Source organism: Phyllostomus hastatus, unplaced genomic scaffold (genome assembly GCF_019186645.2).
Source record: "Phyllostomus hastatus isolate PE091 unplaced genomic scaffold, TTU_PhHast_1.1 phas_contig_1162, whole genome shotgun sequence".
Lineage (NCBI taxonomy): Eukaryota > Metazoa > Chordata > Mammalia > Chiroptera > Phyllostomidae > Phyllostomus > Phyllostomus hastatus.
Genome location: NW_025333537.1, coordinates 3,447,264 through 3,459,798, shown reverse-complemented (window position 1 = coordinate 3,459,798; position 12,535 = coordinate 3,447,264). Strand labels below are relative to the sequence as shown.

At 44.2% G+C, this 12,535-nt stretch overlaps 2 non-coding genes across 2 annotated transcripts; both read right to left on the bottom strand.

Moving 5' to 3' along the window:
* Window positions 1-8,478: 8,478 nt before the first annotated feature.
* LOC123823794 lies at window positions 8,479-8,619 on the bottom strand. Its single transcript, XR_006786595.1, has one exon. It is a non-coding gene; the product is annotated as a U4 spliceosomal RNA (small nuclear RNA).
* A 599-nt stretch (window positions 8,620-9,218) lies between these two features.
* LOC123823798 lies at window positions 9,219-9,359 on the bottom strand. The gene has a single exon (XR_006786596.1). It is a non-coding gene; the product is annotated as a U4 spliceosomal RNA (small nuclear RNA).
* Between the last annotated feature and the right edge of the window lie 3,176 nt (window positions 9,360-12,535).

Sequence of the window (12,535 nt, the reverse complement as noted above, 5' to 3'; positions counted from 1 at the left end):
GGCTGGCGTAGCTCAGTGGATTGAGCGCGGGCTGGGAACCAAAGTGTCCCAGGTTCGATTCCCAGCCAGGGTACATTCCTGGGTTGCAGGCCAGAACCCCCAGCAACCGCACATTGATGTTTCTCTCTCTCTCTCTCTATCTCCCTCCCTTCCCTCCCTAAAAATAAATAAATAAAATCTTAAAAAAAAAAGATCTAAAAATTTAAATAAAACTGAACAGTGTGTGTAACATGGGTGCCTTTGTGGAGAGAAGTGGGAAATGGTGTATTTGTTTATGAGGTGCATATACATGCTGGAGCATCTCTGGAAAAATAACTCAACTCTAGTGTCATTTGGCAAAGGGCGGGGGTGGGGGGGAACAGGTGGCAGCGGGGCAAGAGGGGGAAGGAGATTTCACTAAATACCCTCTGGAATCTTTTGAATTTTGAACCACACATGCAATTTCACCTATTCCCAGAATGAATTACAGTTGCAAAATAAAATGCCACTGCGTTGTAAGAATGATACTGCAGACACCAACGTGAATCAACTGCCCAAGAGTAATTCAAATGAGGCTTGGAAAATGTTTCCTGGAAAGGAGCTAACTCTGACCTGATTTTTGGAGACTAGGAGGCTGTGGGAAGGGCACTCCAGAAGGAGGGGTTGATGTTCGTTCGGAAAACGAACATGCCGAGGGCTCCGAATAGGGGTGCAAAACTGGAAGTTTCCAGCCTCCCCTGCTAATCTCAAGGATGAGCCAGGTGACCCAGAAAGTGGGTCCTAGCAGGCACTCCAGCCCTCTGGGGGAAGCCCTTTAGGGTCTGGAAGTCCCAAGACAGACAAAGGTTCAAATCCCAGCTCTGCCACCTGTCAACTGTGCAGCCCTGGGCATAATACCTCACCTTTCTGAGCCTCGGTTTTCTCATCAGTACAATGGGCATAAGGTTCTGCAGGTTTGATATTTAACTGGGTGATTTGTGTCAAGTTGGCTTCATCACACTGAGCCTCAGTGGCCTTCACTGTAAAATCCGGATAATAAAACGTTGTGTGCATTCAACAACAGCAACCAAAATGCAGGAAAAGAACTGAGAAGCGCTAGCTACAGACGATCATGGGAAAACCCAGGTGAAACTTTAGGGCAACGAAGGATAGATTTGGGCATTTATCCAGCAACCGAAGGGTTGAAGAATCAATGCCATGGATATTATTAGTAATTTTAATAATGATTACATTAAAATAATCTCTTACATCATTATTTCATTTAATCCTTGCAAAGATCCAATGGGGGTTAAGCCTTTTTTACAGGCTAGGAAACTGAGACTCATAATTAAAGTCACCTGCCCAACGCCACACAGGTACGAAGTGGCAAAGTCAGGGTTCAAGCCCAGGACTGTCCGACTCCAGAATCCATGTGCGGCTCATGAAGGGGAGCGTGGGGGTTTTTCACAGTCCCCTGGAGAGTTCAAGTTCCCCAGCCGGCTTGGACACGGTGCCTTGAAAAGGCTTTGCTGCTTCTGAATTTGGTGGTGGTGTTGGGGGAGGTCCCTGTCTAGGCCACCCATTGCCCTGCTCAAAACTTTCATGATGCCAGAATAAAGCCTAGTGATTTTCTATGACCTCTGACCTCATTTGAGGACCAGTGCGATGTGTTTTCTCCCCAGCTCCCCCTTTTTCCTTTCTCAGCTCCAAACACAGAAAATTGCTTTTAACCCCTCTCCTGGCTCTAGACCCCTGCAGGTTCTGTTGCCCTTGCTGAAATGCATCCTGTCCTCTTTCCACCTCTGCTCCTTCAGCTCACAGCTCAGGCACCCTCTCCTCCAGGAAGCCTTCCCTGACCACCTCCCAGGCTTGGATAAGTGGTCCCACAATCCCCATCCAAGCATTTAATTGTCAGGTACCATTGGAAGCACTTTTCCTATATTATTTCATAAAATCTCTGTGGCAATGAGTCCCTTCCTTGGTGGCACATGGAACTACATAGGAACATTAAAAAATGTGTGTGTGTGTGTGTGTGTGTGTGTGTGTGTAGTCCAAGACTAACCTGCAGAAATTCTGATTTAATTTAATTTAATTTAATTGGCCTGGAATGCAGCCGGGGCATCAGAGCTTTTCAAAGCCCCCCAGGTGATTCTCGCGCACAGCCAGAGTGCAGACCCATGGCCTCTGAGGCAGATGTGATCCCAACACTGCTTTTACAGCCAGGGACCCTGAGGGACAGAGGAGTAAGTGGCCTAAGGTCATGCAACTACTGAATAGTGGTGTGAGGATTGGAACCCAAAGCTCCGTGGCAGGTAGAAAAGCAACTGGCCTCAGTCAATATTCCCAGGGACAGAGAGCTGTGAGCCAGCTCTCTTCAGAGACGGGCACTGAGGGCCCCGTGGGCACGGGGTAGTTCTACCCTGAGTGATTCTTGCAGACATCCTGCAGTGACTTAAACACCGAGAAGACTGGGGCTGGCGGGCCCCTGGCCTGCTGAAGTTGTCCTTGGGGCGCAGGCTGGATCAGGTCACAGGGTGGGAGTGCTGGGTGAGGGCCCCACTCCCCCGGGGCTGATGTTTACAGGGACGTTTCCTTACACGGAGGAGGGGAGAGGGCCAGGACTCCCTCCCCCAGCCCAGCCCCTCGTCCCTGCTGTCTGCCTGGGAAGGAGCTGGAGAACAAACAAGGGTTAGAACTGGGTATGAGTTCCCCCTCCTCCCTCCCACCCCCTCACCCCGGAGAGTCCTGTGAAAACTGCAGAGCGTGTCCAGACAGAGACACAGGACATTCCCCACATGCTCTCCTGTGTGGCTTTGCGGGCGGATACGGTGCTACAGCCGGCGGCCAACACGAGGGCACCTCGTTTATTTTTATTGCGCAATCACAGCTGACACAACGTTATTCTGTGTTTGTTTCGGGTGTACCGTACAGTGGTTAGACAATCACGCACTTTACATAAAGTCTTCCCCCTGATATTTCCAGTAACAACCGGAAACCCCCGGCACCCCCCCCCCCGGCACCATGCATAGTTATTACACTCTTATTAGCTGTATTCCCTGTGCTGCACTTTCCGTCCCCGTGACCATTCTGTAACCACCAGTTTGTACTCCTTTACCTCGGTCACCCAGCCCCTCCCTGGTCACCATCTGCCTGTTCTCAAAAAATATGGAACACTTGGCCAATGTGCGTGTCATCGGGGCTAATCTTCTCTGCATCGTTCCAGTTTCAGTATACGTGCTGCAAAGCGAGGTGGCGGGGGGGGGGGGTGGCGGGGAGGCACCTCTTAAAATGCAAAGTACGCATGGCCTTTGTGCAGGCAACCTCACCTGCAGACAGTTCCCCTAGAACGACCCCACCCATAGGCAAAATTCCCCTAGAGAGATCCCGTGGATCAGCAGAGATGCACACCCAAGGGTGTCTATCACAGCATTGCTCACAACCGGAAAGCCACCCAATGTTCATCCCCAGGGGAGTGGTTAACTGAGGTGGGCTACAGCTGTAAGGGACGAGGGGAGCTGTGTGCTGGCGCGGAAAACACGTCCACGGTATGCTGTTTGGCAGAAACAAAAATAAAGCAGTAGAACTGTATGGAGAGTTCACCCCAAGGCTGTTTTATAATTCTGTTGACACGTGAATAAGTGGAGCAAGAAAAGGGTTCTGTGGAAAGTCACCCCGCACAGCGATCTGGTCATGGATTCCTAACTGGGCGGGTCCTGGCGTGCAGTCACGCCCCGGGCCTAGAACTTCTCCAGGAAATGGTTTTCAGCAAGCCCTGGCCATCGTTTCTGCGCATCTAGGTTAACTCACCTTTGAAATTCCCCCCTTCAGTCCCTCAAGAGAGCACATAATCTCAGTTATCCTGAATTTCCCATCCCCACACTGCTTCCTCTCACCACCATGTAATTTTCCTTACTTTCCTCCTTAATCTCAAAAGCATAGAAAGAAGCTGCAAAACTCATTCCCGGGAGCGTTTGGGATCTCGCTCGCCGGCCTATGTCATTGGTTTGGCTCAACTAAACCCTCATGAAAATTCTCTACCAGTTTGGACGTTTCTTACACTGACAAATAGAACAATTTGAAGGAATAATTTCTGCCGAGGTCTGGCCACAGCTGGGTCCAAGGGTTCCTGAAAGGTGGGTAAGGCGTCGGCGATGGGAGACAGACGACAACACGACTCAAAGGGCCGTGATGCTTTGTTCCGTTTATTGCAAGTACAAGCAGGTTTTTATACTTTCATTTTTGGTAGTGATTAACATTTGCGGTTAGGTGAAGCAGAAAAAAAATTAATACAAAGGTAACCAGGAAAAGTACGAACGTTTCCGTAGATTCAGTTATATTAAACAAAGATTGTTTTGACCAGGAGAGCCATAAATCAGACAATTAGAAATAGCTGTACGTACAGAATGTGAATGTCTTATTGTTTATTAAAGTTCTCAGAATTTGTCATGGGGCAAAAGGATACACTAGATTGAGTAGAGGTTATAGGGAATTTATTATAAGGCCTTTGTGATGTCTAACTTAGCTATTTACCTTTTCTGTCTAAAATGTTTCTCTATGCACCATGGACTCTGACTCCCTGGTAACTGTTTCTACATGCTTAGTTTGTAATAGCTAACCAGCTTTTCTTATTTCTTTGCCTGTCTAATTCTACTTGATGTATACTCCTATTCAAGGTAAAGGTGAGGCTGTTACTCCAACAACTTTTAGACATTCAGGGGCTATTTCATTAGAGGGGATTTTGTTCTCTGGTCAAGAAATTATTTTGTACAACTTTATTGGAATTATGCAAATCAATAAACCTGAAATACAGATGTCTAACAATCCACCTTTTGATCACCAAAACAAACATGTAAGGAGAGATAAACAGAAAATCCAGCCACACTAAACCTTTTTTGTTCCTTAGTTAATAAACACCAGGGAGGTCTGCTTTGAGCTAGCCTTTCCATGAAATGTAGACTATTATAAGGCACTTGGACTCCATCCTTATTGACCATTCTAATGCCATCCTCAGTATATGATTCTGTACAAGGCAATGAGGGATCTGGAACCCTCTGGAGACTATTAGTTCCTCTTGGGGGATACCATAATTTGCCATTAATCCAATATGCCACCCAGGGGTATCCCTAAGCTGTGGGTAGGGGTCTATATAGTCTTTTCCTGTTTTCTTGAAATACTCTTTGTATCTATGGGTAAGGAACAGGCGTGGGAAAGTCCGCCAATAATTCAGCCTGTTGTAACTGATTCATGAATTCTTTTATGAGAACAATTGGGGATAATTTCTTATTCAGGTTTATAAACACCTTGTTTAAACAATTTGGGCAGGATTCAATAGTCTGGGGAGAACTAGTTGTCCCTTCAGAATTTCCCTCAAAGTTAATCGTTGACTCACTTCTAGCCTTTTTCTCCTCATGGCCTGTTCTTATAGGAATCAGGGTACAAAGTAAGACCATGATTAATATTAGCAAGGAAATTATTTTAAGAGCAATCCCCAGGAAAATTACCGCCCCCCTTTGTATGCCACGCTCTCTTCCAGGAAGATGGATTCCTTGAATTCCCTCTTTCCACGTTCGGACCTTGTCAGACAACATGGTTGGAAGAGGGCATGGCAAATTTCCCTCTCTGCAACTATCTCCTTTAGCTGTGGAAATGGGAATACAACAAGGGGATTTATCACTGCTTCATACATGCAATGTTCAGGTTTTATATACGAACAACCGATAATTTTGTACACAGAAAAAAAAAACTAGATTGTGAAACAGCCTATGATACTATGTAAAAATTGCATGAACCCACTTTGCAATGGTTAATTTTATGTTATGTGAATTTCACTTCCATTGAAAAAAAAATTGGGACTCAAACTACCCAGCCAAACGGGAGACTCCAGCAGAGCCGAGAACAAAATATCACAGGTATATGTTCCCTAACTTTTACCTGTTTTTTTTTTATTGTTTTGCTTTTCTTAAGCTATTTGTTCATCTTTTCGATGTTTTTTTTTCATCCTTTATTGTGTTTGCTTACCAACGAGTCATTATTTTAGTTACTTGCTGTTATGAATTCTAAGAAAAACCCCACCTGCAGAAACCACCGGGTCAGTGTTTGCCAGGCCATCACCCACACAGAAGTTGCCTTGAGAGGAAGCCCTCTTCTACTTTCTCAGGCCTCTTTTGGCAACCAGATTAGCAGCTGAAGTGGAAAGAAACAGTTGCAGTGCATTTTCGGATCCCACTGTGAAGGGTATTTATAGCTCCTTGAAACTTCAGCCTCTGGGCTGCACACACCCGAAACTCTCGTCGAGTCTCCAGGATGCTCCTTTGAACAGTTATCAGTGACTCACTCCATCCACACATTTGCTGGGTTCTGACACATTGGCTTATCGGGGGACACTTCTTGACTTCCTGGGACCCTACGTCCTGAACACAGGCCCTGATCCCCGAAAACCTACCCTGGGTTCCGGAGAAGAAGGGATGTTAACACAATAGCCAACGGGTGTGAATGAATCAAAATTATACAAAATTATACCATTTTTTTGGTTAGATTGGCAAGAAATATAATTTTTGGAATGCCATGGAATTTTACTAATTAGTTTATGTATGCCATAAGATGAACAAGGTTGAAAATTAGTTATAAACGACTACAGATGAAATGTAAAATGGTACAGCTGGTCTGGAAAATAATCTGACGTTTTTTAAAGAGAGATTTTATTTATTTTTAGACAGAGGGGGAAGGGAGGGAGAGAGTGAAAGAAATATCAATGTGTCATTGCCTCTTGTGTGCCCCCAACTGGGGACCTGACCCGCAACCCAGGCATGTACCCGGACTGGGAACTGAACCAGCAACCCTTTGGTTCACAGGCCAGCACTCAATCCACTGAGCCACACCAGCCGGGGCTAATCAGGTATTTTTTAAACAAAACTCAACATGTGATTTATCATACAGCCCAGGGACTTAAAAACTTACGCTTACACAAAAATGTGTACAGGAATGTTCTTAGCTTTATTGGGATGGCAAAATGCTGGAAACAATGCCAATGTCCTTCAGTGGGTGAATGGCTGAACAAACTCTGGAACTTCTGCACAATGGAATTGTGTAGGTTCGGGTGAGTGTGAATTTCTGGTGCATATGCATTAAAATTTGATTTTCTCCAGTCAGTCTTCTGTATGTCATTTGAATTATTCAACCAGCTGGAAGAATTAATGGGGAAAGTTTCCCCGTCCCTAACAGAATACTACTCAGCAGGAAAAAAGAATGAACTCTTGATACATGCAATGACCTGGATGGATCTCCAGGACATTATGTTTAGTGAAAAAAGTCAGACTCGAAAAAGCACCTATGATCCTATTTGTACAAAACTCTAGAAAATGCAAACTAATGTACAGTGACCGAAGTGAGGTGCGGACTGGGGAGAGACAAATGGATTACAAAACAAACAAAAACAGGAAACTTTTGGGAGTGGTGGATGTGTTCACTATCTGGCTTGCAGTAATGGTTTTATGGTTGTTTCTGTTTCAAAGCTTTGGACTGTATGCTTTGAGTATGTGCAGTGTATGGAACATTAAGTATACTCAATAGACTTGTGTATGTGGTGTCTGTGTTTCTAATGGGAAGAAGGGTTTCTGTGAGGACTAAATAAAATGAAGTACACTGAGCACTTCGCGTGGGATCCAGCACACAGGAGTAAGTGGTCGATAGTTGCTGCTCTTAGGACTTGGCAGGTCTTCTGGATGGCTTCATCACAGCTCCCTGCTTTTCTTCAGAGCACTTGAAATAATCTGTAACTTCCTAATAGTTTATATATGTGTTCACTTATTTGACGTCTGTCTCAACACCATGAGGTCCCTGGAACCCAGTGCCACTTTGAGCCAATGGATGCTGGACACTTTAGTGACCACATCCTTTCCTTAAGAGCCAGAGGAGTGTTTGATGGGTGGTGGCCTAAGCAAGTCCAGCTACATCTGTCATGCCCAGAGGTTGGACTCCTGAGGGCTTCCATGTAGGGACACCCTTGACCTTCCTAACAGGACAAGACTAGAGACAGTCAGTGTTGAGGAAATCCAGTTCCACAATGGGGCCTGAGCAAGTGTAACTGCATCCGGTTTCCCTCTTGGTCTTTTTAAAAGGAAGCATTTGGATGAGATGCTTTCAGATTCTCCCCAATATCTGCAAATCTGAGACCCCTCTCTAGAAGAGAACACCTACCTGTGCAATGGGGATGGAGGTGAACGCAGCCGTTTGCTGTTTCCGGGTAAAGGCTATATGAAACTATGACAACCAACTGGACGCTCTGTACAGTGGAAGGTTTCAGGCTGCACTGCCAGAACACAACCCTGAAAAAGAAAAACCAACACCCCCCAAATCTTGCAAAGTCCACAAAAACCAAACACTAATAAAGAAAACACAAAACAACCAAGACAACGAGGAGAAAAAATATCCTATTCCGAAACTAAACAAAATAATAAAGGAAATATACAAAATGAAGCAGTGTATTCTTCACAAACTCTCTTTGACACATTTAAGGTTCAGTCTCCGTAGAGACTGTCAAAAATTGCCAGTGCCGACTATATTTCAAGTCGTCACGGCGGGGTATTGGGAAAAGTTTTCAATTAGCAATAATCGCGCCTCGGATAAACCTCATTGGCTACGATACTGCCACTGCGCAAAGCTGGAGGCTGCCACCATGGACCACATTCCCCGACGGATGAAAATGGCTTTTACACTGAGGGTGAGCAACTGCTAGCGACTTCGTAAATTTAACGCGTTCCCGGGCAAGCAGTTATATTTAGGGCCTGTTTACATGGGAGGCTTGTTGTTGTAGGACCATCTCGAGGAAAACGTTGAGATTTTGGAAAAAGAGAGCACATTCGCTGGGGATGCTGGGGAATTTTATGCAAATCACCGTAACGTCACAGAGATAACCATATTGACTTGAATCTTGAATGAGAAATAGTGGCGAGAGATCTGCGAAGGCAAGTGAGTTGGAGAAGAACGCCAAGAACTAGAGGGAGTATTTCCGGAGAAGCTAAATCTGAATGCTAGCGTGACCGAGAGAAAGAAAAATGCAACGAGCACAAAAGGAACAAAGTAACGAGCCACTTTTCACAGACCGAGTATTTCGGGGAGAAAAACAAAACAAAACGGACAACTGAAACATGCAACAACACATTGTAATAGTCAACTACAAAAAAACGAAAATGAAATTCTGAGCATTAGTGAAACACGGAACCTAAAGTCACCTTCTTTTTCTTTTTAACCAAATTATTCAGTCTCCGTAGAGACCGTCAAAAATTGCCAGTGCCGACTATATTTCAAGTCGTCACGGCGGGGTATTGGGAAAAGTTTTCAATTAGCAATAATCGCGCCTCGGATAAACCTCATTGGCTACGATACTGCCACTGCGCAAAGCTAGTGAATTTTCCTCCTATGCATCATCCCGAATAAGCAATATTCCTATTTCAAAAAAGCGAGTTTAAGTCTCATGGAAAAACCTTCCATTATTGTTTGGATGAAAATTACACAACCATGTCCGATTTCTCAGAAATCATATAAGCTGTTTCTGAAGGGTTCTTGCTTTATTTCACTTAACTATATTTTGGTGGAGAATGAAGCAAAGCATTATGGGAGGGAGCATGCTAATAACCTAATGCAGAATATGAATTGGACCAGATGAGACATGTGTTCAATGTCAATGTATTGTTCACTTGACTCCCAATTCACAATGTAACTAGCCTCTCCAAAATAAATTGTTTTTATTATGGTAAAATATACATAACATAAAATTTACCATTTTAATCATTTTTAACTGTGCGGTTCAATAGCACCAAATACATTTACATTGTTTGCAACCATTAGTGCTTTATATCTCCAGAAATTTTTCATCATCCCAAACTGAAACTCTGCCCATTAAACATTAACTCTCCAGGTCCCCAGGCCCTGGCAACCTCTATTCTACTTTCCGTCTCAATGAATTTGATTCTAAGTATCTCATATAAGTATCCAATATTTGACCTTTTGTTTCTGGCTTGTTTCATAACATAATGGTTGGGTTTTTTTATGATTTTATTTAATTTTAGACAGAGGGGAAGGGAGGCAGAGAGGGAGAGAAACATCAGTGTGTGGTTGCCTCTCACAGGCCTCCCACCAGGGACCTATCCTGCAACCCAGGCATGTGCCCTGACTAGGTATCGAACTGGTGACCCTTTCATTCACAGGCCAGTGCTCAATCCACTGAGCCACACCAGCCAGGGCTCATAACCTAATGTTTTTAAAGTCCATCCGTGTTGCAGTATATCTCGGAATTTCATTCCTTTCTGTGACTAATACCCAGCTGTATGGAGCTTTGTAAGCTGTTGGTTCTACAATGGACACGCACTGCTTCTGCCTTTGGCTACTGTGAACAATGCCCCGTGCACACCAGCATACAAGTACCAGTGTGAGCCCTCGTTTTCAATTCTTTTTTGTGTACACCTAGAAGTGGAGCTTCTGGATCATGTACTAATTCTGTGTTTAATACAAAAGAGTTTTCTGTGAACTTCTTCATTTAGAGGAGAGAGGCTGAAAGAAAGAAGCTGTTTCCACAGAAATGTTCACAGTGCATGAAGTCTGAAGTAACTCTCCCTCTCACGGCCTGTTTTGCCCCTGCAAGAGGACAGCTGTTAGAAACCACTATACGGATTTGTTTCATCCCTGAACTATATTCTCCAAAATACTTTTGGTTTTTGCTACTCATTAAGATGCAAATAGTAGACTCAGAGAAAGCAACATTCTCCTGAACATTTTTTTATAAAAACACTTCAAACATGGCCCTGGCTGGGTAGCTAACCTGGTTAGAGCACTGCCCAAACATGCCAAGGTCATGGGTTCAATTTCTTGTCAGGGCACAAGAATCAACCAATGAATGCATGAATAAGAGGAACAACAAATCAATGTCTGTCTCTCTCTCGGGCACAAGAATCAACCAATGAATGCATGAATAAGAGGAACAACAAATCAATGTCTGTCTCTCTCTCTCTCTCAAATCAATAAATTTTTAAAAATTAAAAAAAGAATCAACCAGTGAATAAATGGAACAACAAACTGATGTTTTTCTTTCTCTCCCTAATCAATAAACGATTTTTAAACAAAGAAAAATTTCCAACATGAAATATTTAAAGTATTGCTCAGTGAATGAATATTCATGTAGTTGGCATCTAGATGCAAAAATGAACATCTTCAAAAGGCCTTTGTGATGCTGATGTGCAGTTTATTTTTTTCCCCAGCTGTTAAGTACAAAAAAACAGCAGGGAAAAAAAATACTAACAATCTACTTAATTTAGATTAACTTACTTTTTATAAAAAATATTTTATTTTTTAGAGAGAGGGGAAAGGAGGGAGAAAGAGAGGGAGAGAAACAACAATGTGCAAGAGATACATCAATTGGTTGGTTCTTTCTCACACGCCCCTACCTGGGGACCCCGCCCTCAACCCAGGCATCTGCCCTGACTAGGAATTGAACCTGCAACCTTTCAGTTTACAGGCCAGTGCTCAATCCACTGAGCCACACCAGCCAGGGAAGATTAATTTACTTTTAAAAAAATTTTATTTCTCACCTGAGGATATGTTCATTGACTTTAGAGAGAGAGGAAGTGGGGGGGACATGCATGTGAGAGAGAAACATCGAGGTTGCCTCCTTTATGCTTCCCATGGAACCCACAACCCAGGTGTGTGCCCTGACCCGGGAGTAAATCCACAAACTTCTGGTGTGTAGGACCACGCTCCCACCAACTGAGCCACCCAGCTAGGGCTTATATAAATTTAAAAAAATTGATAGATTGATCTTAGAGAGAGAGAGAGAGAGAGAGAGCGGGAGGGAGGGATGAGTGGGGGGTGGGGGAGGAGAGAGAGAGGGGAAGGGAGAGACAGAGAGAGAGACATCGATTTGTTGTTCCACTTCTTGATGCATTCATCATATGTGCACTGACCACAGACGGAGCCCGTGTCCTCGGCACACAGGGACGACACTCTAACTGAGCTACCCAGCCAGGGCTAAATTAATTTTTTTGATATAAACAAGGACTTAGCCATTAATTCCTGATGTGGTGGAGTTGTGGGAAATGAAAAGACTAGGGGTATGCAAAGAACTTAGCCCTTAAGAATGTCCTGATTGGGTAGCTCACTGCATCCTGTCAGTGGCTACCAAGGGAAATTGTGTGTTTCGCCAGCTGTCCTGGATGACTTCCTCCTCTGCAGGAGACTGCCCCCCCCCGCCCCTCCCGCACTGTGAGAAAGATGGAAAACTCGGCTAACTTCTTACAGAACATGAGATTCTTTGGGGCCTAAAAGCACAATGGTTGTGTATTCCTAGCCAGTTTCTATTAACGATGCTCATTTCACTTGGAGAACTGAAAAAAAATAATGTGAGTTTGTAATTTTTCATAATAAAATTCGGCTGGAGTTAAAATCTTTCATACTAAAATTCAGCTGGGGGGGGAGGAATGTCACTTTGGGGCATGCCGTGGTGTTCATCAAGTACCCACGCGCACAGGAAACGTTCCGGATGCCAACTGCTTTGACTCAGTGGAAGTTTCCAGTCTACGTTTTGGCC